Here is a 27,983-nt window from a genome sequence, read left to right as displayed (position 1 = left end):
CTTGCAGAATTCAAATCCATTATGCAAAATCTAAAAGAAGCTTTTCAGGCATGAGGTGGGTCATGGACAAAGACAAAGTCTAGGAAACTGCTTGTTACATGGTTAGACATGGCCAGACCACAGTAATACTCTTGATTACAGGCGTAGATGGGCTTGCTGGGAGATGTACCTGGCAGATGTACCACATCTGGCATCCTGCTCTGCCCTTTATACCAGATGACCAGAAAGGGCACAACAGAGGGCTAAACAGAGGCAAAGGAAGATGCTTACTGGACATAAAGAGGGCTGCTACACAGGTGCAAGCATGATGGTCAGCCACTGATCCTAACCTGCCATGTGTCTATGACAAAAGCAGGAAAATCAAAAACATCCTGTTGGACTTTGGTCACAATTATGATGACCCCCTACACGTGCACACAGACAGCTGGGCCATCTCTGGCGGGCTACCACTCTGAGTGTCATCTCAGGCAGCTAAGGAATGACAGAGATTCAGCCCTCAGTTCTCCACACCAGGATCCAATGGGCTCATCTGAGGACTGTTGGAAGCTCTGTGCAGGCCTATCCTGGAAGACCACCCCTAAGGGACAGTGCACTCAAAGCCTTGTACCTGCAGCTCTGGAGGCTGGGAGGTCAATGCACAGCTGAAGATTGAATGGATATCAAACACTAAAATACCTGGCCTCACTGACTGGTGTTCTGGTACCCTGGTGTGTTTTGATTCCCATTTTCTCACTACTCTTAGTGCTTGCTGCAGGACTCTGTGCTGCATCCCCAAAGGAATGGAAAGCTCCCCACAAAATCACCTCTACTCTCTTCCACATTGATGTAACAACTGTACCAGGCACCTAGATCTGTTTTGTCAAGTTATAGACACAAATTATTGTTATTCTGCTTGATTTCTGGTTCCACATCTCCTGTTAACCTCAGTGTTTTACTGTATGGTCTTCAACTACAGCAGACTGGGAGCCCAGTAGGAGGACTGCCTTTATTCTCCATTATATAAACATAATTCTTGGAACACTTACCTTCAGCTGTCTACACCCAAAGTAAAAAATGAAGCCCCTATGGATTATTTGTTTTAGCTGCCTAGGAATATGTGTATCATTCTGGGCACTAAAATCCAGGTTCAAATTAAAGAAGTGAGTTGCATAATGATAATTAATCTGACCAGATGGGACTGATCACAGCTGGAAGTAGATCTTTATTTTGATGATGTCCTCTTAGGGCTAACTTTCCACACTTGATAAACTGCTGTTATTCTTCCAGCTGTGGAGGATTAGACTGGGAATGAGAACACTGTTCTAGTAATAAGTGTGTCTGCCCAGAATGGTGACAGCTTAAAACAAAATAAACAAGCAAATAAACAAACAAAAAACCACACATTGATGCCTCCATCCTCATCTATGTCTGCCTCAGTGGGACTGTGTCATTTTTTGGGCAGATCCGAAGGTGGCCTGATGGCCCAGATTCCCTGTAGCCCACCATGCCAGAAGGAAATTTGTAACCCCTCACAGTACACAGTTCCAGATCCTTCTGATCAAGCCTGGACATCAGGATGCCGGAAAAGAGTCCAGGGAGTCAGATGGGGACTGAATCTATGGCTTGTTTTAAAACTCACAAAGATATGGATATTTTCTGCACCTCCAGTTCACATTAAGATTCTTTCTCCAAGGTCACCAATGTGTCCATTGGCCTCTGCACATGTCACAGATTATACAGGGCCCCCAAATCCTGAACTCTTGCATCTTGAAACCCATTGGGTCCTTTGAATTGTAAACCCAAATTTAGTTGTAAACCCAAAGCCAGTCGACCCTGTGTTCCTCTTTCAATTCTTTCCTATTGAGCTTTAGGTCTCACTCACAATAACATAAATTTCCATGAACCTGATGTTCCTGATCACCTGCTCCATCCTCATATTGCAGTGATATGGGAAAATACTTCCTGCTTTTTAGGTTCCAGTTAAAGTCAGAATGTTTCTGCTGACTGCACAAATCTGTTGACTTTCACCTCAGATCCTCTAGCAGCCCCCTTTGGGGCTCTTTTTTGGTGTAATTTAATGGCATACAACAAGTGTTTGATAGCATCAAAGAGAGTCTTAGTGCACTTGCTTTCCTGGTGGTACTTGATCTCTCTGTTTATTCAGAACAACAAGGACCTGCACATGCCCATCAGTCACATCAAAAATGTGACAGCGATAATATGCATGTTAGCTAGGCTAGCAATGCCAGGGTGTCTGACCTTCAGTACTACAGCTATGGGTATAACCCAACAGCAGGACTCACAGTGAAGTGCTCAGATAGCTGGAGATTTTGCCAACACACAAACCTCAGTAGACACTGAAGGACCAAGTGGATTTCATGTCTGTGATCATTCTCCAGAATCAAAGAAGCTTAGACCCCCCTGACAGTCCAGCATGGAGGTACCTGCCTGCTTCTAGAGGAGGAATGCTGTTATTATGGCAACAAATCAAGGATAGTAAGAGGAAACTCCTGTCTGCTGTGAGAGCGCCTCACACATAGGGTCCCAAATCGGATGGGAGAAGTGGAGATTTGGCTCTCTTCTCTATTTCCCTACTAAATCTTATGGGAGGCTCTTCCTGGTGGGGAAACTTTCAACTTCCTCCCCTCCTGGACGGGAGCCATACTGGGACCCTTGATGTCTGTCTTGGAAATTCTTGTTTTAGGCCCTTGCATGATCTGTGTCTTAACATGTTTCTTGTCTGACTGCATGGAAGGCATGCACCACTGACTCTTACAAGTTACTTCCCCTTATTGACTGTTGGGCACTGAAGAGACTGAGGATGAGGAATTTCCTCTGTAAGAAGAGATGTATGAATATAATAATATATGATAGAGACATAGCTATAGAATAACAAACTTACAGATATGTTAGAACAAGTTGAAATCAGATAGCCCATCTGCCCATACTCCTGCTGCTTGTGACACGTCAGCCTGCTAACTTTAGCCACCTGGACTCTCTGGGTCCAGCTTTTCATTTGATTCAGTGCTGTACCAACTGGACTATTCTCAGCTTACATTTTCCATAATTGAAAAAATGGCTTCTAACTGACTTCAAGGACTTTGGTTGGGATGAAATAGTCCAATCAAAGACACTTTTAACCTCGTTTGCTCCACTTGAACCAACCCCGCATCTCCAGGATGTGCTTATGTTATGAAGAACAATTTCATCTAAGTCAATGTATTTAAAGTTTGTTTACCTGACAGAATATGATTAACTCAACCCTTGTAACTAGACATGTAATGCCTTGTACTTCCTGCTTGCAAACTATTTAAACTGAACCCAAAAACTGCTTCAGTGCTGATGATTTGGAACTGAGATTCCCATCAGCCCTCTAGCATAATAAACAAGTTGTATTTTGTCTGCTCTGTTCAGAGTCTTACATTTGGTTTGGTACTGGTTTTTCTGTACAGGTACTCTTAGGTACCTGTACTTTAGAAAATATATTTGTTCCTGTAAAAAGTACTTGGATTTTACCAACCCTACTGGATTTTTTCCCCTAATTTTTAGGCTGAGCATTGTCCACGAGGTACGCTCTGCAATATGTGAGGCACAGCATATACGTGTTCTCTCAAGCATGTAGGAATGTAGAAAGAAAAGAGAGTGCTCTCTGGACCAGACAGAGATGTCAGTCATGCTGCCCTCCTGATGTGTGCCTGACTGCTCTCATTGTCCAGGAGCTGGGGACCTTGTTGTAGTACTTTTCAGAAGAGCCCTGATCCTTACTTTGAGCATTGGTTCCTGGCTCCAGTGCAGAATCCTTAACCCACTGACACAGATCCACCACCAAACTGGCACATTTGTGATGTCCATCACTGATCTTTGGAACTTCCCTGTAAAGATCCACAAAACAGACTTACATGAGTCATTGTCTTGGGCTCTAAGTTTTCGGCTGAACTCATGCAGATCAATACCATGGGATCCAGGCCCCAGGCTGTATTTCCTAGGTCTTTAGTGTGTGGACAGATACACGCACTTTCTTTGTATTTGACTCCTTGGTTGATCATTATAAATAATATAAATTATGTGTGATATAGTGTTTTGTTCTCGCATACCATGATGGCAACACCAACTTCCAACAAAAAAATGTCTTTTGATCTGCATAAAAGGAATTGTTTCTGTCATGAGGATTTTATTTTATTTATTTTATTTAATATTATTTACTAGAGATGAACTTACAACATTATGCTTGCCAGCCAGGCAGTTATGCTGCTGAGCTAAATCCCCAGCCTGAGAGTTTTAAGAAAACAGTAGAATATGTCTGCCTAGCAATAAAGGATTACTTAACATATGTAACTGTTATAACTATAGTTGGTATAATGCTGTTCTACTTCCTAAGAAAAACTTAAATATTGAGTAATTGCCCAAATACCATTTTACAGATAAATGCCTGGAAAAGTAAAACTGCTGGTAAAAATCATAATAACATTCTCTGAAACCTAAATAAAGGGCTATCTTAACTTTATATTCAAACCGGTAAATAGGTATTGAGAGTAAATAAATAAGACAGGGTAAAAAGGCAAAAATATAAATTGAATACTGATATTTCTGGATAAATTACCTGCATAAGAAAACATATGAACCTTGATTTAAATGATAGTGAAATACTTGTAAAAATACTGACAGCGCTAATAAATACTGAAAGCATTAATCTTTACTGAGGAACAACTGAGAGCTCTCCGTGGGGGTCTCATAACTTCTTAGCAAGAATTTTATTTCAATAGATTGTATTTCAACAGTTGTATTTTTCTCCCATGTCTAGATGAGGACTGTTGGTCTTAGCAAATTCCCATGGATGCCCAACAGGAAGCGCATATAAAAAAAGATGACTGAAAGCAAGGGCACTTGGCAGCTATATGCAAACAGAAAGCCTGCGATGTTCTCTGACAAAGATGAGGGAGGAGACTGGGGCCCAGTTTCAGACTGAGGTGCATACTGCCCATGTGGACGTTCCTGTGCCTGGGCATGGATGAGCAGAGATGTGTGCGTGTGTTTGTGTGTGTGCATGTGCACCCCTGTCTGAGTGTACAGTGCCAGGATGGTATGGGAGGCATGATACATACAGGTGACTAGATACACCTGCATTTCCACTCCTCTCTTTTCTAATTTTTTTTTTTTTTACTTAGATGCTTTCAACCTCTACAAGATTCTCAGCTTCCTCAGAGCTACTGGAAAAAAAAAAATTCCCACAATTGTTCTTCTCTTAGTACAAAAATATATATGTAAAATGTGATAAAATACTTTGGATTTTTAAAAAGAAATTTAGATTAAGTGTGTAAGAAGATCAGGAGAAACCCTGGCAAAAAGAAAATATCTGTAGACTTTGTTTTTTGTATTGGAAATGGAGCCTGGAGACTCATGCCAGGCAAGTGGTATGTACTACCAGCACAATTTAGATTTTTCCTATGTCTAAAATGTAAAGTTTGACATTGAAACACTCCTAGTTGCTAAGGAGATGTCTGAGTTGACCAGAATCTCAGTAACCTCAGAGTTGTGTTTTCTTTGTGTGTGAGAAACCAGCTCTCCTCAAAGATCTGATCCTTAGACAAGAATCCCACTGTGATTTCTGATTATCTACCTAGAACACAATAGAAGCAGAACACAGCTGTTCTCAAACACACCCACTGCTTGTGACAAGGATCTGCAGACATCTGAAGTCATTCCTTGGCCTTTGATCATTTTCTCCCAGCTTCCTCCTCCCGCTCCCCCGTATCCAGTCAGGGATTGATATTAAGCCTTGATCTTCTCTTAATGTCTACAAGGCTTTTGATCTAGTGGAGGCTTCTTGAGTTCCTGTCTTACCTCAACCTGGTGACTCTCTATAAGCTTGCACTATCTTAGGAGCTGCTGTCTCTCCTTATTTCATTTTGCACAGCTCTATTAGTGGCCACATCTTCTGTCTCTTAAGGAAGTCTCTTCCAGCGGAACCTGTTCTGCCCTGAAACCATCTACCCTTTCCAGTCCTGCATGAATCCCCCTGCGCAGGAGAGCTGTTGTGAGCTTATACAATGTGCTGTTCCTGGGAGAGGGTTCTCCTGGTGCTGGCCTCACACAATACATTAACTGTACAATATAATACTAAAATAATTTTATATTAAAGAGGTTGTTTCCAATTATGTCTTCATGTTTAAGCCTCACTACTCTGTAGATTCTACAGATGAGCTGCTGTGTCCAGTACTCAGATTTTTAGTGAAGGTTTCCTCAGAGAGCTTCCTACCCCATGGGCCTGACTGTCAACCAATATGAAGTTAGGGATGGTAACTTCTCAGAGTACTGAGTTTCATGCATATGTACATTTATATATATGTATTAATGAGGAAATATCTTTCTGAAGCTTTATATAGTTAACCATTTGAAACAAATTCTTAGTTGATAAAATAACTTGATACAAGAAGGTTTTCTAAGCCTGTGAATTTCTCAATATAAAACTAAGAAACAGTCCCAGCTACATCTGGCATACATACAGGATACACTAGCATCCTGTAATATACTGAATGGCTTACAATATCAGACTTATTTTTTGAGAACAGTTCAAATTACTTAACTATAAACATTATAAACTTTTCAAGTAAATTGTGGTCAAACTCTAATGAAGGCATCACTCTAATGTATTAAGTTAGGAGAAACACACTCAACAAGTGACATCTGAGTCAGAGAGAGAAGTTGACACTAAGTAGCACCAGGTGTCCTCTCAGGCCTGAGGTGTGAGGAGGTCTGCAGTGCTCTACTGCCGAGCACGCACCACTCACAAGCGTTGGAAGAGAGAAAAGATAAGAGTGTGCCAACACAGGCATGCTCACACCATGGCTCTTTCAGTGATGGGTGTTGAGCCAAAGGTCATTTAGATGGCAGGTGGAAATAAGTCAGGGGAGAATTCTTCAGATTTTTCCCCTCTTTATTCCCAAGTAAATACTTCTTATAACAAAGGCCAGGTCACATAAAAAATCCCTGAAATACTGGTGGGTTTATGAAAGGATGAGGGATTTTTTCTCTCAATTAAATTTCTGTTACATAAATTAACCTGATGTTAAATGTTTGGGTAGATTTAACATCTCATGGATTGGTTTTCATGACCTTGAAAAGGGCAATTGACAAAGTACCTGCCCAGGAGCCCCAACCATGAAGAGATTATTGATGTATAGTGCAGGGCCTGGAAAAAACTGGTCTGTGACCCCAGCCAGCTGGTGAGTGTCAGTGCACTGCAATGGGGCCTTGGAAAGGCCCACCCAGTGACCCTAACCCAGCTGAAAAGACCCTCCTGGATGGACTACCAATGATAAATCAGGAGGCAGTTGGAACTGTGCATTTGGCTCCTCTGCAGGAATACAGGAAAATAATAAAACAAAAGAAAACTTGAATCTCAAACCTCCAGCCCATCGCAAACAATTCTATGAACATTGAACAACTTAAACAAAGAAAAAACTCCATGAAGCTGTAAAGGAAAACATATCAGAAATAATCTCCCATGTAATACAAAAATGACTAACATGATGAAATAAATGTCAAGCCTATCCAAAGAAGGCATAGTTAAGAAAATAGAGCATTGGAAAATGTTGAGAACCTTAAATGAACAATATATGAAAGAACTATAATCAATCAAACAGACTCAAATAGAAATCCAGGAAATCAAAGATTTCAAGCTGGAAAAACCACCTGAGCAAGTATCAAGATAGAGTCTAACACCATGGAGACAAGATAGTAACTAGTGACCTAGAAAAGAAAGTGTTTTAAAATACAACAAGAAACCAGAAAATAACAATTCAAAAGTTGGTAAATGATGCCAATAAAAGCAATATACACATGAGAAGTATCAACAAAATGAAGGAATCACCACAAAAGAAATTAAAATACTGTTTACAGAAGTAATAGCTGAAAATTTCTCAAGCATGGGAAAAGAAACTGACACAGATAAATGAAGTGTATAGAACTCCAATTAGCCATAATCAAAATAAATCTAAAACCAGGCATGTAATAATCATGACCCCAGAAATCCAGCATAAGAACAGAATATTCAAAGCTGTTAGAGAAAAGACACAGATCTCTTATAAAAAAAAAACCATCAGAATCACAGCACATGTTTAAACACAAACAACCAGTCAAGAAGAGCATATGAGAATAGTACTTCAAATCCTAAAAGAAAATACCTTCCAACCCAGATTGATGTACCCTGTGAAACCTTCAATATTCAGGGAGAAATAAAGTAATTGTACTACAAAAAACAGCTGAAGAACTTCAGGATCACTGAACAAACCTACAAGACTACAGAAAGATAGTTTAGATAGAGACAAAAATGATTACAGTTTCAAGAACATCAACAGAAATAAATCACCAAGCAAGGCAAACAATTAAACATAGAGGAAGACTAAAGAAACATAGCAAAAATATAACATGACATAAATAAGCCAATATACTAGTCATAATAATTAATAAATGGCCTCAATCACTAACTAAAAGAAGCAGACTGGTAGAATGGATCAAGAAATAAAACCCAACTATATGCTATATATAAGACACCTATCTGACACAAAAGGTAATTCATATACTCACAGTCAGAGTATGGAAAACAATACCCCATGGTACAGTAACCCAGAAAAAACAGGAGCAGCTATTCTGTTTGCAGACCTTATGAACTTCAAATCAAGAATGATCAAAATAGGTAAAGAAGGTGACTAGATACTGATTAGAAGAAAACTTCAAGAACAAGATATAACAATCTTAAATATAAATGCATCAAATTCTGGAGCATATACCTATAAAAGATAAAGATTAATAGACATGAAAAATCATATAAGCAATGACACCATTATAATGGAAGACTTTAATATCACATTGTCATGAAGAGACAGATCAAATAGATTAATTGTTGTTATTTTGCTTTTGTTGTTTTTTGATGGTTTGCCTCTTGATTTTTTTCTGTTTTTTGGTTCTCCTTAAAATAAAAAAATAATGTTAAAAAGGGGCATTTGAAAATATTCATACTTTGAAAATAGATTTCAGTCTCTTTTGTGTAGTAAAGTCATGAGTGCACAGTTTCTCGGGTTCTACAAAGAACATCTATTTTGCATCCTCCGTGATAGATTTGAGGATGCACTTTCTAAATTGCTCATCTCCAATTATTAAATTATTCCTAAAACCCTATTTTCTCTACCAATGTTCATCATCCCAGCAGTCTTTTCAGAGCCCCCAGGATCTCCTTGTTTCTCAGGCTGTAGATGAATGGGTTCAGAAGAGGTGTGACAATGCTATAAAAACTGACAACACCTTGTCCTGGGCAGGGTCATGCAAGCAGTGTGGCCAAGTGTAGGTGCACAGACTGTTATAATAAAAAAGACTCACCACAATCAGGTGGGAGGAACAGGTGGAACGAGCTTTGGTCCATCCTGTGCCTGAGGTCTTCTGGAACACGACAGTGAGCACTTGAGCATAGGAAGCTAGGATGGCCAGGAAGGGCAGCAGCATAATAACAAGTCCACTCAAGAGGATGGTGTACTCATACTGGGAGGTGTCCTCACATGCCAGTGGCAGCAGAGAAGGAACTTCACAGAAAAAGTGGTTAACAAACCGATACCCACAGAAGGGAAGCTGGAAAAAAAATACAGTGTGTGTATTAAGGAGTTGACAGCACTGCTGGACCATGCACATGTGTTCAGGGAGCAACAATTCTTCTTGCTCATGAGAACAAGATAGCACAAAGGATGGCAGATGGCTACATAACAATGATAGGACATGAAGCCCAGGAGAAAAGCTTCAAATCCACCAAGGGTCAGGAACATAAATGTTTGAATCTCACAGCCCCAGAATGTGAGGGTCTTGGTGTTCATCAGGAAGTTCACAGTTGTCTTGGGCACAGTGTTGGAGATGTGCATCATATCCATGAGAAAGAGCTGACTGAGCAGCAAGTACATGGGCAAGTGGAGCCTACTGCCCACTCAGATGAGTTGGACCAGGGTGAGGTTCCTGAGCAGATAATGTCACATATTAAAAGGTGCCCTAAAAGTTAGGCTTTTATGGATTTCATCTGCAAACGAACAACACGTGTGTGCAATTATGATGTCTGTTGAGCACCACTCAGTAAGAACTGTTGGGTGTTTGAGAAGATAAATAAATGCAGTGGCATTTGTCATCCTGTAACATCTCTCTGGAGTTATCAAGTCCCCTAGTGTTTTCCTAACCTTTCACAGGTGCAATGGCTGCAAGCAGGTAACACGCGGTGCTGTACATAGAATTATTATCTTCCTGAACTCAGTTTTTTTTTTCTAATTCTCCTACTACACTAACAGTCTGGACACAATTCAGCTACTGGTAGTGCCAGGTTGAGAAGCTGCTTCCACCTAGCCCAGAGTAACTGATCACAAGAAGGACTGTCACACTCAATCCCCACTAGTTTGCATTATATATATATATATATATATATATATATATATATATATATATATATTTAATGCACTTTTAAGTGCTATGGGGTTGAGGAAGATGAATTTTCCCTTCTTTGACTTATTTACACTCCTTAGTGCAGGGACTCCACTAATCCCTCACCCCGTTTCCAAAACCCAGTCCTATTTGGATGGAATCCTGACTAAGAGGGTCACATAGAGCAGTGTGAAAGCACAGCCCTGAGCATGACATATTCACCAGGATATTAAACACTGAGCATTCCAGTCCCAAATCATAATAATGTAGCTCCACTCATGTAATGTATTAGACACTTAGGTTAGGATAAACACATCAATACCAGTATCTACTGAAACTGACTTATAAACCAAGCTCAGGATATCTGGGAGAGAAAAAAATCAGCCTTGACAATTCTTCACAAAAAAAAAAAAAAACAGATTTGAGATTGAACTCACTACTTCTGGCCCCACAAGCTTAAAATAAATGTCTTACTAAATTGCTTTTTCAAATGATTGTAGGTAGTTTTATCAAATGTTAACATTTATTTCACTTGTACCAATTTCCATATTGAAACCTCTTGAGATGTTAACATCATCACAAATACTTTTGCCTGTTTGACCTCAATGCTTACTCTGAATTTAGAATTGCTCTTATATTACAAATACTTATAGAAAGTGTCAGAAATGAGTTGAATCACTATAAAAGATGGAAACAGAGAAAGTCAGAGCACTAGAGGTGAGGAATAAATTCACTGTAACACAAATAATAGCAAATAAACATGTTCATATTCTCAGCAGATATCACTGAAATAGTACCTGGGTAATTTATCTTACCCAGAATTAGCCCAAATGAAGAACATGAGAACATCAGTAAATTAATGCAATTTATGCTTAAATACATTCAAATAAAACACATACCTTTAAGCAGTATAAATGAGACTGGATTCTGTTTCTTTTTTCAACATTACTCATAGGAAGTTTGTCAAGGGATTTCTGAGTAATTCTGCAATTATTTGGCCAAGCAGGAATTAGGTAGTTCTGTTGCCTTTGCTGTGAATGAGCCTTCTTACCTCCAGAAAGCTGCTCATTTAACTCTGAAGAGTAAGATGTAATTGTGGAAGAATATCTTTTTCAAAAGACAGAAGGATATTTAGATTGTCTTTCAGTTCACTAATTAATGAATTTAAAAAATAATTTAGACACTTGAAAGAGCTCAGCAGCCAACAGGATCATCAGACCCCCTTCTCCCACACCCAGAAAACCTAAGCTGCCAAGAGGAGCCTCAGCTGCCCACCAATCATTACTGACCCCTTCCACCACCTGCAGTGGGCTGTTGGGAGCCTTGGCAACTCCTCCCAACACACGAAAGACCTTGGCAGGCTGGGAACAGTGTGGTGAGCTTCCTCCTCAAGTAGAGCACTTCAATGTGTAAGTAGGAACTGCAGAAAACCTCAGGCCCAACTGTAGGACTTTGGCGAGCTGGCAAGATTGTGAGTCCTTATTCCATACAGAGAACTCCAGGTGGGTTGATAAGAGCACTGATACAACCTCACCCCACCTGGTGGAATCTGCAAGGCCCTACAAGACCCCTAGTGACACAGTAGGAGCCTGACTGAGACACACACAGTAGATATGTGAATCAGGCAGCCTGGGACAGTCTGAATGCACACTGACAATAGGAGCTAAAGGATAGTTTAGATCAGTACTCCTGGATAGTCAGCCTGGAAAGAATATAAGATGCATCCAAAAATCCTGCAGCAGGAATTCAGGGGACTTGCCTCACTCTGCACTGCAGAACCCATCAATTGAATGAACATCAACCACACAGTAGGACCCTAAGACACTGCAGACTAGCTGAATTGAAAGGACCAAAATATTAACCCAAGAGGTGAAAATGACAAAACAAAAGAGCAAAATGCAATCTCAAACACCCAGTGCACCAAAAACAAGTAGAGGAGACATCAAAATAGAGGACATTTGAAGTCATGCACTTGAAATTTCTCAAAAGATAGAAAGCAAAATAAAGAAACAAATTCATGAGGCTATAGAGGAAATGAGATTAGAAATAATCTCTCAGGTAAAGAAAGAAATGGTAACCTTAATAAATGATTTGCTCAGCATAGCTAGAGAAGACATAGATAAAAAAAAATACAGGAGCATGGTAAAATGATGGAAATCTTGGAAGAACAATATAAGAAACAATGCATGAAAAAAATTCAAAGGGATATCAAGGAAATTAAAATTCCATTGAAAGCTGACAAACCCCTTCAGTGAAACTAAAGATAGGCTTGTAGACCTTGAATACAGGATCACAGCTAGCAATCCGGACAGGAAAGAACATTTTAAAATAACAAGGAGTCAAAATAACAAATGAACAGCTTCAAGATGATGCAAAGAAAAACAATGTAAAACTTATAGATTTCAGTAAACATGCAGAAGTCATAGGAATTTGCCTAATGAGCTTGCTTCTTACTTATGTTTACCTCCAGCTCTGTGCCCTTGTGGCCTTCCTTGGGAGCTCTGTGCTTTTGGCTCCTCACATGTGAATGATCCCTAGTTCTCTGGCTTCCCATTTTCTGTTTTTGTAGTTGATTCAGTTCAGTTTGGAAGAGCTGTGTTTGGAGGACTCTGCGGATAACTTTCTTCCTTATGATTATACTTTCCTGGTAGATATTTAGGACCAAGATTAAGTGCATCCTGTGCCACTCAAAGTCAATTTCTTGCTATCTCTAAATGTCAGGAAAGTCTCCTCAGAAATTATCCTGGACCTGCGCACAGCACCTGGTACTTCCAGTCAAATCCCTTTCGGTCATCTTCACAAGCATACAACCATAAAAACACTCTATAATGCAAATCCTCAAAGGTAAAGTTAAGTACAGAAATCACACCTACAAGGAACATTTCTATAAATGTCTATATGCATCCTTTCTATATATGTGATTTTAACAACACTCTATCCCATGTTGAAACCCTTATAAAATCAATACACTTGTCTTTGATTTGCTTTGTGCAATCCTGATTTTCTCCCTATGGCCTTAATGGACTCATTTTTCTCTCTCTTTGTCCCTCGTGGACCCATTTCTTCCTCTGGCTGATCTGTGTGTGTGTGTGTGTGTGTGTGTGTGTGTGTGTGTGTGTGTGTGTGTGTGTGTCTGTTTGTCTCTCTTTCTTTTATCCCAAGCTTAACACCTGGTGGATTCACTAATAGTCCATTCCTCCACATTTTGCATGCTCATTGAGAAGTGTCCCCTCACCTTCCACTTCTTCTTACCCCATCCTTGTTCAGGTGCCATATGTCATATTCCTGAGAGGTCTCTGATTTACTGGGAGAAAGAATGATGAGAGGATGAAGAAAACAAAGACAGAGACAGAAAGCTGTGGTAGGTGGAGCCCTTCCTCCTGGATGGGAAGAAGAGACTGGCCCACCTGTGCAATGTATACATCTGTTGTATGCCCCTTTGCTTAACGAGCTGGCTTCCTATACCTGTGTTCTCAAAGCAGGATCACCTGTTTACTTCCAGCCTCCATGCCCTCATGGTGTACCTCAGGCATCGCATGCCCTTGGGGCCTTCGCCAGGCATTCTGTGCTTTCAGCTCCTCATTGTGACTGATCACAGCTCAGGGGAAGCCAACACACCATCACACTTGAATTTAATCCAGTCATCACAAATGTTGAAATAACATGTTCCATAGTACACAGTGGGTTAATAGTATTCTATACTCATAGCATAAAGTGGGTTAATGGAGTTGTATTTTATGCTACTGTTTATGAAATCAGTGTACTCTCATGATACTAGATTAGGAGATCATTTCCCAGATTCCCTTATTTAAACTTCTATTTCTCTATAAAGATTTACCAGAATTAAATCTGTACAGCCTGCATTATTTTGTAAAGTACAAGTCACTCAATATTTTGAATATGGGTTATTGAATTATGAGTCAATCTTTGGAAATATGATGACAGGATAGGTCATGTGAGGTGATCTTGGTTTTTCACCTGGATGCCACCCTAATCTGAGAATGTGTGAATGGCTCCCACTAATGCTCCTCTCTCTGGCACTAAAGTCTTGTACTTCTTGAACAAGGCTGTTAACTCATGTCCTTCACCATTTTGCAAGATTGATGATCTCAAGAATGGATCCAAGTTCATAACTTCATAACTGTCTCTCTAGAGGAAAAACAAGGCTATGTGTTTCCTGGCTCCATGTCTTCTTGATTGCCTTCAGTGTTTTACTGATATTGTACTTCCTCCATTTATTCATTTATAAAATTGAAAGATAATGAGAATGCACAGTTAAAGGGGTTATTTGGTACAAAATATATTAAGGGTCACTAATTTATTGGAAATGTTTCAAATACAAAGTATAATAAAGATTTATCCTAAAGAGTTTTTTCTTAATTTTGTAAAAAGAATTAGACATATGAATTGACTCATTATATATTTGCCTGCTACTTTATTCAACACAAAAATGCAAGTATTATCTTTAATATTGTTGCATAATTTACCAATAATATATTATAATATGAAATATGATATTTTTATAGATGTAAATATTCTAAATAGTTAATGCAAGGTCATTAAAGATGTATTACTCCCCATATTTATTTGTATGGGGTGGAAAAGTTTGAAATAGATTCATAGCAATTTTGAAGTACAAAGTACATTATATTCACCATGTTCTAGAATTTCTTGAAAATAATCTCCCTGTATAACTGATTCACTCTTTCAGTGAACAGTATCTTTCTAGTCACACCCTCTTCTCCTGAGATGGCAATGCTAATCGCCATCCTGCTCTTTGATTATGAGAGCTGGCATTTCATACTACATATATGGATAACGTGGAGTTTGGGATTCTGTATCTGACTTACTTTATTTAACGTGCTGTCTTTTGTTGTATCCATGTGGTCACAATGTATTGAAATATCATCTCCTTTAAGAAGCTGTGTAGTAGTATATCATGTATACATACTACATTTTATTAATCCACATGCCCCTTAATTGATTCTTAGATTTCATGTCACAGCTAATTTGAGCAGAGCTAAAAGATATATAGAAAAACAGACATCTCGTTGACATTCTGATTTAAAATCCTGTGCACCCCAGGGTGAGATTTAAAAATCTGCAGTAGTTCCAGTTTTAGTTTTTGAGAAATCATTGTTCTGTTTTACTCAATGGCTGTATTAACTTACGTTGTTGCCAACTTATAAAATGTGTCCTCATCAACACATTTTTGTTACTTTGGTAATATATATCTTGATATGTTGGAATTAATATCTCATTTTTACTAATTTGTAGGAACATTCTTTTTTAATAACTGAGTTCTGTTCCTGCAACCCAGTCATTAATTGAATTGGTTCCTAAATGAGAAATCCCATATATAATACAGCAGTATATTATTACAGTACTCAGAACAAAGAAATGTCAAAATAGAGACCAACTGGATGACTTTGCTTGTATGTGCCTCTTACAAATATGTAGTACTGTAATATATAACTGAATATAAAACTACAGTACTGTACTGCATAGCAAAATCAGGAAAAAATGTATAGTACTGTGTAAGCCAGGAATACTGTACAAAAAGTACATTGAGGTTCTATAAACAACACATAGGGAACTGTACAAAAAGTATTCTAGCTAATGTTTTTTAGTCATCCAGTCCTTTAATGTTCTCTTCTGTGTCATCCTCATCACCATGAGCAGGAGACCCATTAAGGGAGATGAGGAAATAGAAGGAAAGAAGAACAGTAGCTTTTGTGAACATAGCTCTTCAGAAGAACCCCTTAGTGTGATCTGCTTTGTCCGTTTATCCTTTTCTTCACAAACAGGAGAACATCATAAAGGCTCAATCGTTTGCCATTTCACTTCCACAAACCATTCAATATTTGGATCCAAGCTGCTGTTCTAACACAGCTGTGTTCAATTCTAAGAACATGCTGTGGTCAGTACACTGCAGACAGCACATTCAGTGAGAAAATTGTGGAGTTTTCATGCATACAGAAGTGGGAGAAGCAGCCATGAGGTCACACTGCTGCCCGCTTGCCTGTGTCAGAAGCCTGAATGCAGGTTGTCCATCAGTAGTCACTGACCAGGTAGTCATTAAATTAGGGGTAGCTGTATGTCCTTGCTGATGAATAATAAATGAACAATTTTTAATGTATTGGAATTTTTGTGTCTTTTTTTGAAATGTGTATTCAGTTGCTTCATGCTTTGCTTCCTTGTTTTGGTTTGAGATTCTTGTGTATTTTGAATATCAACCATTTTCTCCCATTCCATAGGTTATCTCTTCTCTTTGATGCACAGCAGCTTTAATTTAACACAGTCATGAAAGTGTTTTTGCTTTTGTTGTTTCTGCTTTGGAATCACCTTTAAGAATTTATCATGAGAGATATCAAGGAGTGGTAACCTATGATTTTCTTCCACTAGTTTTACAGTTTCAAGTTTTTATAAACTTTTTATAAAGTTGACCTGATTTTTGCATGTGGCATTATATATGTGACTACATTCATCTTGCCTGCATATACATATCTTTCTCTGCAATATTTTTATTGAAGATACTTTTCCCATTGTGAAGAGTGACATTTCAGATTAAATCTCTGTGAAATATCTGATATGATCTATAATGTGACTGATCAATATTTTTGTTTCTTTTCAAAGTGACAGATTACTTAATTTTATAGCTTTTACAATGAAATAATTAAGCAACTGCCTATCTATAGGAGAAAAGTGTCAAACAGGGGACTTTTCCTTGTGGACATGGGCAGGAAACACTGCATTTGCCTCTGCAGTTGTTTGGTAGAAGAATTTTGTATCATTTCATCTCCTTAGTTCATTAGTAATGTGTGGTAGTAATGTGTGGTCCTGATATCTGGACTTAAAAGATCCAACACTGTACATGTTTTCATACATAGTCTTCTTTCTCAACAATTCCTGGTGCTATTTTGAGGAAACTAAAAGGTATCTGTAAAAAGTAATAATTTTGAACCTGATACTTCTGAAGGAAATAGACATGATGGTAAGAACACTGCACTGTTCAGATGATTAATTGTCTTATTCAGTATAATTAGTCTGGTTTATGGAACGCACCTAAAAGCAAAACTGGAAACTAACCAATTAAATCTTTAATTCAGCTTAAGTATAAAAGATATTTACTAGTGTTCTCCAATTCCACCTATTTGTTCTTATCATATGTGTTTAATGCCAGTCTTCACAGACTTTTCAAAAACACTGATGAAATTTTGAATGAATGTATGAGTGAAAAAATATGTTATAAGCATAAAACACTGAATATCTTATAAGATGAAAAATAATTCTTTACACCTATACACTATTGGTTGAAGGAAAAACATCTCACTGATGATTAAGACTACAAAAAGATTGATTTTAATATTAAATTAGTTTTGCTACTACCCATTTTCCTATTCAAAATACATACACATCTGCATTTCTGTATTTGAACTTGGGATTATTGAGTTAGGTTGCTAAAGCATTTTAAATGCTAAAATTTTGAATTTGTCAATGTATTATATAATAATTTAAGACATTTAAATGAAAATTAAGTGTATTGTGAAAAATAGATCATTCTAATACATGATTAAATATAAATCATTGAATGTGTGATAGCTTATTATAAGTGAATAATAAAAATAAATGAATGTAACTAAAAGACAAAACTGGATACTAAACCCTTTGTTACTACCATCACACTAGGTGCTGTAATGAGATACTCTAACACTTTAATTGGAAGTACAATGTAAGGGGTTTTGTATGGTCCTGCATAGGTCTCCCTTTGCTCCCTGCCAGGCTTGGCGGACTCTGGAGTTCTGGGCCTGCCAGCGCCATCTGTTCCAGAGCCTGGGCAGCCTAGGGTGAGTGCCCCCGCACCCCCCCCCCACCAAGCTCAGCTAGTTTGGGACCCTCGCTCAGCCCTGAACAGGGAATTTCGCAGCTTCCTTTTGCGCTGGCCCAGCTCAGTGGGTCTTGAGTTGGCCTGACCCACTCCCAGTGACCCTCTCTCAATCTGGGGAAATGGGTGGCCAGAGTCCCAGGAGCTGAGGGCATAAAAGAGGATTTGCAGCAGGTCCTGGGGAAGCCTTGGATTAACACTTGAAACACAGAAATATAGGAAAATGACAAAAAGAAAGACCAAATTACAATCTCAATCCTCCAGCCCATCCCAAGAAACCTTAAAAGCTATGTACATAGAAGAAAATATATGCCATATACCTGAAATATCAGAAATAATACCAACTGAAGTAAAGAAGCAACTCTGGGAAGCTTTAAAGGAATTCAAACTAGAAATAATCTCCCAGGTAAAAGAAGAAATGATAAAAAAAAATGAAAGAAGCTCCCCAAACCAGGAAACTCAGCTGGCAGCTGGAGTGAATCCACACCATCCCCAGCACAGTGTAGACTTTAAGAACATCTCTTCAGAGCAAAAGGACCCACCCAGATCCCAGCCACTGCATGTGGAAGGTTTCAGGCCTGCCCAGGACATGCCCAGTGACCTTCTGCCAAACAAGGAAACTCAGTGGCAGTGGAGATAAATTTGTGCAACCCTGAGCCCTGGGAGACTTTAAGATTATCTCTTCCAGAGCTCAAGACCCAGCCAGAGCCCAGGCAAACTAGACTAGCCTTGGGAGGTTTTGTGGGTCAACTATATTACTTCCAGTGACCTTCTTCAATTACAGGATTTGAGAGTAGGTGAAGTGAGTTCGAGGGCATTGGTCTTCACTCGGGGAGAGCTTCAACCCATCATCCACAGTGGTTAGGTGGCTGCCTAGCTTCCTGAAACACTGAAGAGGACAAAGGAGGGCCTGAAGGCCTAACTGGACTAGCTCAGCAACTTCCCAGTCCCAGGAGCATAGGGCATGGGAGACGATTTCCAACACATGCAGGGAAAGCCTTGGAACAACACTTGAAGTATAGAAGTATAGAAGTATAGGGAAATGACAAAGCAAAAGAACAAAATGCAACTTCAAACCTCCAGCCCATCCCAAGAAATGGTAGGAGCTATGTACATAGAAGAAAATATATGCCATACAACTGAAATATCTGAAATAATAACTGAAATAAAGAAGCTACTCTAGGAAGCTTTAAAGGAATTCAAACTAGAAAGAATCTCCCAGGTAAAAGAAGAAATGATAAAAGTAATGAAAGACATGTTGAACATATCTAGAGAAGACATAGTTAAAAAATAGGAGGAACTAAACAAAAAGGTAGAATCCGTGGATGAACAATATAAAAAACAAACAGAATATATAAAGCAGATGCAAAGAGACATACAGGAAATCAAAAATTCCATTGAAAGTTGTAAAAACTGATTCAATGAAAGTGAAGATAGAATTTCAGAGGTCGAAGACAGGATTGCAGCTAATGAACAGGAAAGGCAAGATCTTATAAAAATAACAAGGAATTAGGAAATAATTCAACAACTGCAAGATGATGCAAACAAAAACAACATATGATTGACAGGGATAAATGAAAAAGAAGGGGAAAACATAAAGATGTCAAGAGGATATTTAGAGAAGTAACAGCTGAAAATTTCCCAAACATAAGAATGGAAACTGACTTCAGGATCAGTGAAGCATATAGAATTCCAAATAGCCATAACCAAAATAAAAGTACACCCAGACATATAATAATCACCATCCCAGATCCAACATAAGAATAGAATATTAAAAGTTGTCAGAAAAGATAGATGACTTATAAAGGAAAACCTATCAGAATCACAGCAGACTTTTCAGCACAAACAAAGTCAAGAAGAGGATGGAATGAAGTATATCATATCCTAAAGGAAAGTGATTTCCAGCCTAGACAGATGAACCCTGAAAAACTGTCCTTCAAAATGGATGGAGAAGTAAGTTACTTCCATGACAAAGAACAGATGAAGAACTTCATGATCACCAAGCCAGCCCTGCAAAGAATAATGAAAGACAGTTTAGATACACTTAGGAAAAAGCTACTAAGGAAAGCAGACAATTAAGCAGAACGGAAAGATAAAGATTCAATAGCAGAAGATAACATGTCAACAATAAACCAACATATAACAGTTATAACCATTAATGTAAATGGACTCAACAAACCAATTAAAAGAAACAGACTGCCAGAATGGATCAAGCAAAAAAAAATCCACCCATATGCTGTCTACAAGAAACTCATCTAGCCCAAAAGGAAATTCACAGACTGAAAGTCAAAGGATGGAAAATGGTATTTCATGCAACAGGAACAGCCCACCACCCCAAAAAAGCTGGGGTAGCTATTCTGTTTGCAGACAATGTGAACCCCAAATCAATAACAATCAGAAGAGATGAAGAAGGTCATTACATAGGGGAAAACTTCCAGAGGAAGAGATAACAATCTTAAATATATATGCACCAAATTCCAGAGCACCCAGCTATATAAAACAAGTATTAACAGAAATGAAAAACCAAATTAGTGGTAACACAATTATAACAGGAGACGTTAACACACCACTAAAACCAAGGGACAGATCAACCAGACAGAAAATCAGTGAAAAAGAAAATAACAGAACTGAATCACACTTGTGAAGAAATGGACTTGATAGACACATATAGATTTTTCCACACAACATCAGAATACACATTCTTTTTGGAAGTGCATGGGGCATTCTCTAAAATAGATCATATATTAGCTCACAGAGCATATTTAAATAAATGGCAAAAGAGGTGAAAGTATCCCATGCATGTTATCAGATCATACTGCCATGAAACCAGAAATTAATGTTAAAAGAAACTGCAAAAATCCCACAATCACATGAAAATTGAATAATACACTTCAACAATCAGAGGGTCAGAGGGGAAATTAATGAATAAATTAAACAATACCTACAAGCAAATGAAAATACAAACACAATTTTCTGGAATCTGCGGATGAATTCCTTTGGACAGCAATGAAAGCTGTCCTCAAAGGAAAATATATTGCACTGAGTTCACATATCAGGAAAACAACAAATACAAGTAAACAAATAAGAAAAAGAAGAGCAAACATCTAGAAAAAGAAGAGCAAGTCAAGCCCAAAGCCAAAAGAAGAGAGGAAATTATAAAAACAATAACAGAAATTAATTCAATAGAGACAAAAAAAACAATCTAAACAATCAATGAATCAAAGAGTTGGTTCTTTGAAAGAATAAATAAAATTCATAAGCCTTAGCCAATCTTATTAAAAAAGGGTAACAAAAAGCTCAAATTCATGCAATAAGGAATGAAAAAGGCAAAATCACTACAGACTCTGTAGAAATACAGAAGATCAACACCTATTTCAAAAACCTCTACTCTTATAGGTTTGATAACACAGAAGAAATAGATTCCTAGAAACATATGTAGTACCAAAGCTAGGCCAAGAAGATGTAAAAGTGCTGAATAACCCAATATATATTAATGAAACTGAAAACATAATTAAGTCATTACCTACAAAGAAAAGCCCAGGCCCAGACAGATTCACTGTAGAATTCTACAAGAAGTGCAAAGAAGACTTAATGCTGACACTCCTCACACTCTTCAAAGAAATTGAAAGGGAAGCAATCCTTCCTATGTCATTCCTAAAAGCAAATATTACTGTAGTACGAAAGCCAGAGAAAGACCCAACTAAAAAAGAGAACTACATGCCAATCCCCCTAGTGAACACAGATGCAAAGATCCAAAATAAAATTTTGGCAAATAGAATGCAGCAAATCATCAAGAAGATTATGCACCAAGAACAAGTGAGATTCATCTCAGGCATGCACGGATGGTTCAGCATACATAGTTTAATAAATGTAATCCAAGAAATTAATAAAACCAAAAGTAAGAATCACATGATCATTTCTATAAATGGAGAAAAAGCTTTTGATAAGATCCAACACTCATTTATAATAAGAAACTTATAGAAAATTGGAATATATGTCTTTAGCACAATATAATAAAGGCCATTTATGACAAACCAACAGCCAGTATCATATTAAATGGCCAGAAATTGAAGACCTTTGCTTTAAAATCAGGCACAAGACAAGGATGTCCCATATCACCGCTCCTATTTAATATAGTACTAGAAATACTAGCCAGAGCAATTAGACAAGAGACAGAAATAAAAGGGGTAAAGACAGGAAAAAAAGAAGTTAAATTATCATTGTTTGCAGATGACATGATACTCTACATAGAAGAACCCAAAACTCTGTTGAAAGACTCTTAGATATAATAAATAAACTCAGCAATGTAGCTGTATACAAAATCAATACACAAAAATCAATAGCATTCATATACACTAACAACAAGTTCACAGAGAGAAATAAGAGAATCCACACCCTTCACACTAGCAACCAAAAAAAGAGAAATATTTAGGAATTACTCTCACAAAAGAAGTGAAAGACCTATACAAGGAAAATTACAATACATTGAAAAAAAAAATTGAAGAGTATCTCAGAAAGTGGAAATACATCCTTTGCTCATGGATAGGAAGAATAAATATTGTGAAATGGCCATTCTCCCAAAACTGTTATACAGATTCAATGCAATCCCAATAAAAATACCATCAACATACCTCATAGATCTAGAGAAATCACTACTAAAATTCATCTAGAGCAAGAAGCTATCTAGAATATCAAAGAAAGTTCTAAGCAGAAAAGAAAAGGCCGTAGGCATCACAATCCCTGACTTGAAGTTATACTACAAAGCAACTGTAGTAAAATCAGCATGGTACTGGAATAAAAACAGAGCTAAAGATCAATGGAATAGACTAAAAGATACAAACACAACTACCAACATACTCAACCACCTTTTCTTTGATAAAGGGGCCAAAAATGTTCACTGGAAGAATGACACTCTCTTTAATAAATGGTATTGGAAAAACTAGCTCTCCATATGCTGAAAACTAAAACTAAAACTAGACCCATATGTATCACCATGTAGTAACTTAAAATCTAAACAGATCAAACAGAAACACTAAATCTATTGGAAGACAAATTGGGTAAAAACCTTGAAGACATATTGATAGAGAATTCTTGAACAGGACTGAAACCGCAAGGGAAATACTTCCCAGAATCAATAACTGGGATCAGTTATTATTAAAAAGTTTCTGCATGTCAAAAGAAATCTGCAGCATAGTGAAAAGAAAACCCACAAACTGGGAAAAAATCTTAGTGAATTATCCCTCAGACTAAAGACTTCTGTCTAAAACATACAAAGAATTAAAAAAAAAATCAGGCCCCCAAAATTCAAAGATCCAATCCAAAAATGGACATCTAAGATTAATACACACTTCTCAGATGAAGAAATACAAATGGCAAATAAATACATGAAAAAATGTTCACCATCATTACTCATTAGAGAAATGCAAATTAAAACCACTCTGAGATTCCATCTCACTCCTGAAAGAATGGACAGGATCAAGAAAAACACCAACTACAAATGCTGAAGAGGCTGTGGGGAAAAGGAACTCTCCTGCACTGTTGATGGGAGTGTAGACTGGTGCAACCATTGTGGAAGTCAGTCTGGAGATTTCTCAAAACCTGGGATTTGAAGTCCCATTTATTCCAGCTATTCCACTTTTAGGCATATTCCCAGAAGAACTGAAAGCATCATACCACAGGGCAATATGTGCACCCATGTTTATAGCAGCACAATTTGTAATAGCCAGATCTTGGAAACAGCCTAAGTGTCCATCAACTGAGGAATGGATAAAAAGTTGTGGTATTTTTATACAATGGAGTACCACTCAGCTATTAAAGAATGATCACACTGAGATATTTATAAATAAATGAGCTCAGTTTGAGACCATACTCATAAGTGAAATAAATCAAACCCACATGTATAAATACTGAATAGTTTCCCTGGTGTAAGAATTGATAACAATACATAAAAGTATATGGTAATCATGATTCCCCATTATATTTCTTTGAAGCCTTATAATGTTTTCATTCATTAATTGGAATGGTTTTATTCCGGTTTTTTTTTTAATTTTATTGTCTGTGATGGTATGAACAGGTATTTTGAAGAAAACAAGCCATCATTATATCTAGTGCCGATTTAATATCATCTTGTTTTGAAGTCCCATCAAGCTTTTGTTCTTATGTCTCCATCAGTCTTAACATGTTGTATCTTATTGGATTTTACTATATGAGATAGTACAAACAAAAACTTTTGTAGACAAGGAGATAATATAGAAACCATTGTTCATTTTCTGTTAGTCAGTTCTAAATACCCTGTAATACTGTAATTCTCTTGAATGGTTTTTTATTTTTCTCTTTAAATAAAATTTAAAAAAAGAAAGTACAACGTAAACAGATAAATGAACTGTCAGTCAGATTTTGCATATCAATAAATTCTTTAGTAGTATAAAGCTATTAAGAAAAAACTTCACTAAATTAAGGATTAATATGGGAAATATTTTGGGAACCATATGAACAAAATTAATGATAGGTTGATACAAAATATATAAAATACTGTTCACGATAATATAATGGAAAATCAAATACCTAGGAATTAACCCTAAGTAGGAAGTGAAAGATGTACAAAATAATTACAGTTCTTTGAAAAAGGAGATAAAAATGCACAGAAAATGGAAAGATCCCCTCAGTTCCTGTAAGTGCAGAAGAAACATTTGAAAGGGCCATTTGTCAAAACTGATGTACTGATTCAATGCAATACCGATCTAAATAACAACAGCATTTCTCACAGAACTAAAGAAACAGCCTAAAATCCAAGGGGAACCAGAAGAGCCCCAGAAGAGCAAAAGCAGTTCTGGCACACAACAGCAAGGGGGAGACATCACAACGCTAGATTTTGAATGACAGTTTTCATGATGTTCTCACATATGCAGAGCTTTGTAACTCTCCTTTGGATTGTTATTTATTTTGTGTACTTTGATTTGCCAAAGTCAGCCTTCTCAGAGTCCCCTTCACCTCTTTCTTCTTGAGAGTGTAATGAGGGGGTTCAGAAGCGGGGTGAAGATGTTTTAGAAGAAGGTGACAAAGAGGTTGTAGAAGAGGGTCCGGTCCTGCGAGCTCTTCCCCCACTGCATGTCCACGTAGATGATGTTTCTGTAGAAGAGCAACACGACCATAAGGTGGGAGCCACACGTGTTGAAGGCCTTTTGCTTCTCTAAACATAGACAATGAGTTTCCCAAACCAGATCACCCACCAAATGACAATTAACCCACACAGAACTATGGAAGCATAGTAACCATGTGTGCAGGGGCTTGCAGAGGGCAATGAGGCAGTCATAGGCCATGATAGCCAGGAGGAGGCACTCCACTCCTCCTAGAGCCAGGAACAGGAAGAGCTGGAGGGCTCAGCCCACGAAGCTGATGGTGTTGTCTGGGCCACACAGGTTGCAGAGCAGCTGAGGGATGGAGCTGGTGGTGAAGCTGAGGTGTCAGGCAAGGACAGGTGGGTGAGGAAGTAGTACATGGGGGTTTGGAGATGGGGGTCCAGCCAGGGTACCAGGACGATAGTGGAGTTGCTCAGCAGGGTCAGGTGATAGGCTAGCAGGATGACCACAAAGAGCATGCTCTCCAGGTGGAGAGTAGGCAGAGAAGCCCAGCAGGATGAAGTTTCCTTGGGAGCTGTCATTATTTCCAACCAGCTTTAGTGTACCTACAGAAATAAAGGAAAGTGAAAGAAAATAATTCAGTGCAACTCTGTATACCTATTACATGGCAACAATACACCAAACTGTTAAGGAAACACATGTGTGACTTATGCATGTAGATTTCTAGACCAAAGACTGCTTCTCAAACAGGGCACCAATGGGAACTTCAACAACCAGTCCTTTCTAGAAGGCTTATACAGGCAGCTACTGGGATGAGTTTCACAGAGTCTCATTACTTTTCTTCTCATACATTTGTCTAGTTTCATTGATCTTTGCTTTTAACACAAATGAAGTCTTTTAAAACCTGAACTGTATTAAACTCCAGCTACTAAGTGTAACACGGATCCAGCAGCAACTTTTAGCCTGTGAACTAACAGAAAAAGATAGCAGTACCACATGTGTTACAGAACTGCTAATGCTAAGTTCTTGCAGGTACTGCATCCTTTATGCTGACGGATCTTACCTATTTTCCTTAGAAATTACTATTTGTTACTTTAACTTGTTGTTATGTGAAAAATTTCACGGGAGAGGTAGATCAGCCACTTTTAAGATGCTTTCTTACATAACTGAATGCATGGCATGAAGTCATTTTTGAAAGGATTTTTCCCTAAAGGGGACGCTGCAGTGGTGGGAGGCAGAAGGTCACCTTTCCCACCCCTAGGCAATTTACCTGTGGTGAGAAACAAATTTCAATTGGCTACCTGTGCCTCAGTAATGTCCCTTAGGCTCCATCCCAAACCTAAGCTATGGATGTGTGCCCACACCAGGTTTCCAGCAGAGAGAGAAAGCCAGACTTCAGTGGTCAGGGTTTCTCTCTCTGTGTTCTTGGAATAAAGGCCACTTTATTTCATATTTCTATCTTTTTAGCCACGCCGAAAATTCTATCAATTTTAATCGTTGCTGCTTGAAAGTTACCAAAGGAAAACTGGAAAGTTTTATTTACACTTGGATGTTTTCTTTCTATGTAGCTCTTAACATGGCTAAATGCTTTAAGACATGTTATAGGGAAACAGTTGTATGCAGAGCAAACCTGATCTTCTTTCCTACCACTTGCATGTGATCAAAGTAATTTTTTCAAAATCATGGATATCCTGTGCACAATTTGGTGATAAGAAACTTATAAACAACAAAATACCAAACCTGCATACAATTTTTAAATCAAGGAACATTTAGCCAAATTAAAAATAAAAATACTTTTAAACAGAAAAAGAAAGACATAGACTAACATGACAAACAATATGCTTTGGCCATTTTCCTGGAAAATTAATAATACCACATATATGTGGTATTATTAATTTTATCTTGTCTTTTCCCAAGTACTTGTTCCCCTGAACCAGTCCACATGTGAACAAGATAAATGTGCTTCTCTGTGCTCTCATCCTGGGGAGACTTCTGGGCTGTCCTGGATTTAGACTAATTTCCATTGTTTTTCTGTGAGTGAATTGTGAGAATGTGTAAGAAGCTGGTTAATAATGGTTGATACCTTTGGACAGTCATTAATTTTTGAGAAAGGTCAGCTTCTACCATAGTTCTTTAAAAATCCTCAGCTTTAAGATACCTCACACTGACTTTGCTGAGTCTCTCTGACCTTTGTCTCCAAGGCTGACTCTGAATTTTCCCACTGTGTTCAATGCTGTAACAGAGATGCAGAGGCTAAGCCTGAAGACACCCAAGAGCGGCAGAGCAGAGCTTGCACTTCTGCCTTCCTTCCACACCACTCCCTGGCGCTCAGCTCTGCACACGCAGGCATCCACCACATGGAGTTCCTGTGTCTTAGAGCCCTCCAACCTTGCCTTCATAGCCTCTCTTACATCCCTCAAGCCTGAGGGAAGACATCAGGATAGGAAAAATGAAAGTAGTTTTCAGGACCTGCAGGGACATTGGAAAGCTGGCTGTCTGTGCTGTTAGGAGATCCAGCTACTCATCTCCAGAGCAGGGCACAATCCTAGCACCTCCTCAGATCCCAGTGTGGGCAGAGCCCTGCAGCTGCC

General features: G+C 38.3%; 1 pseudogene; it reads right to left on the bottom strand.

Moving 5' to 3' along the window:
- Nucleotides 1–44: 44 nt before the first annotated feature.
- On the bottom strand, nucleotides 45–27,791 carry LOC134473090 (olfactory receptor 2W3-like; annotated as a pseudogene).
- Nucleotides 27,792–27,983: the final 192 nt, after the last annotated feature.

The sequence above is a fragment of the Cavia porcellus genome, unplaced genomic scaffold, assembly GCF_034190915.1.
Source record: "Cavia porcellus strain 051 isolate PalLab524CR breed Dunkin Hartley unplaced genomic scaffold, mCavPor4.1 scaffold_2, whole genome shotgun sequence".
Classification (NCBI taxonomy): Eukaryota; Metazoa; Chordata; class Mammalia; order Rodentia; family Caviidae; genus Cavia; species Cavia porcellus.
The sequence above is the reverse complement of the archived record's forward strand: the minus strand, read 5'-3'. Positions and strand labels throughout refer to the sequence as shown.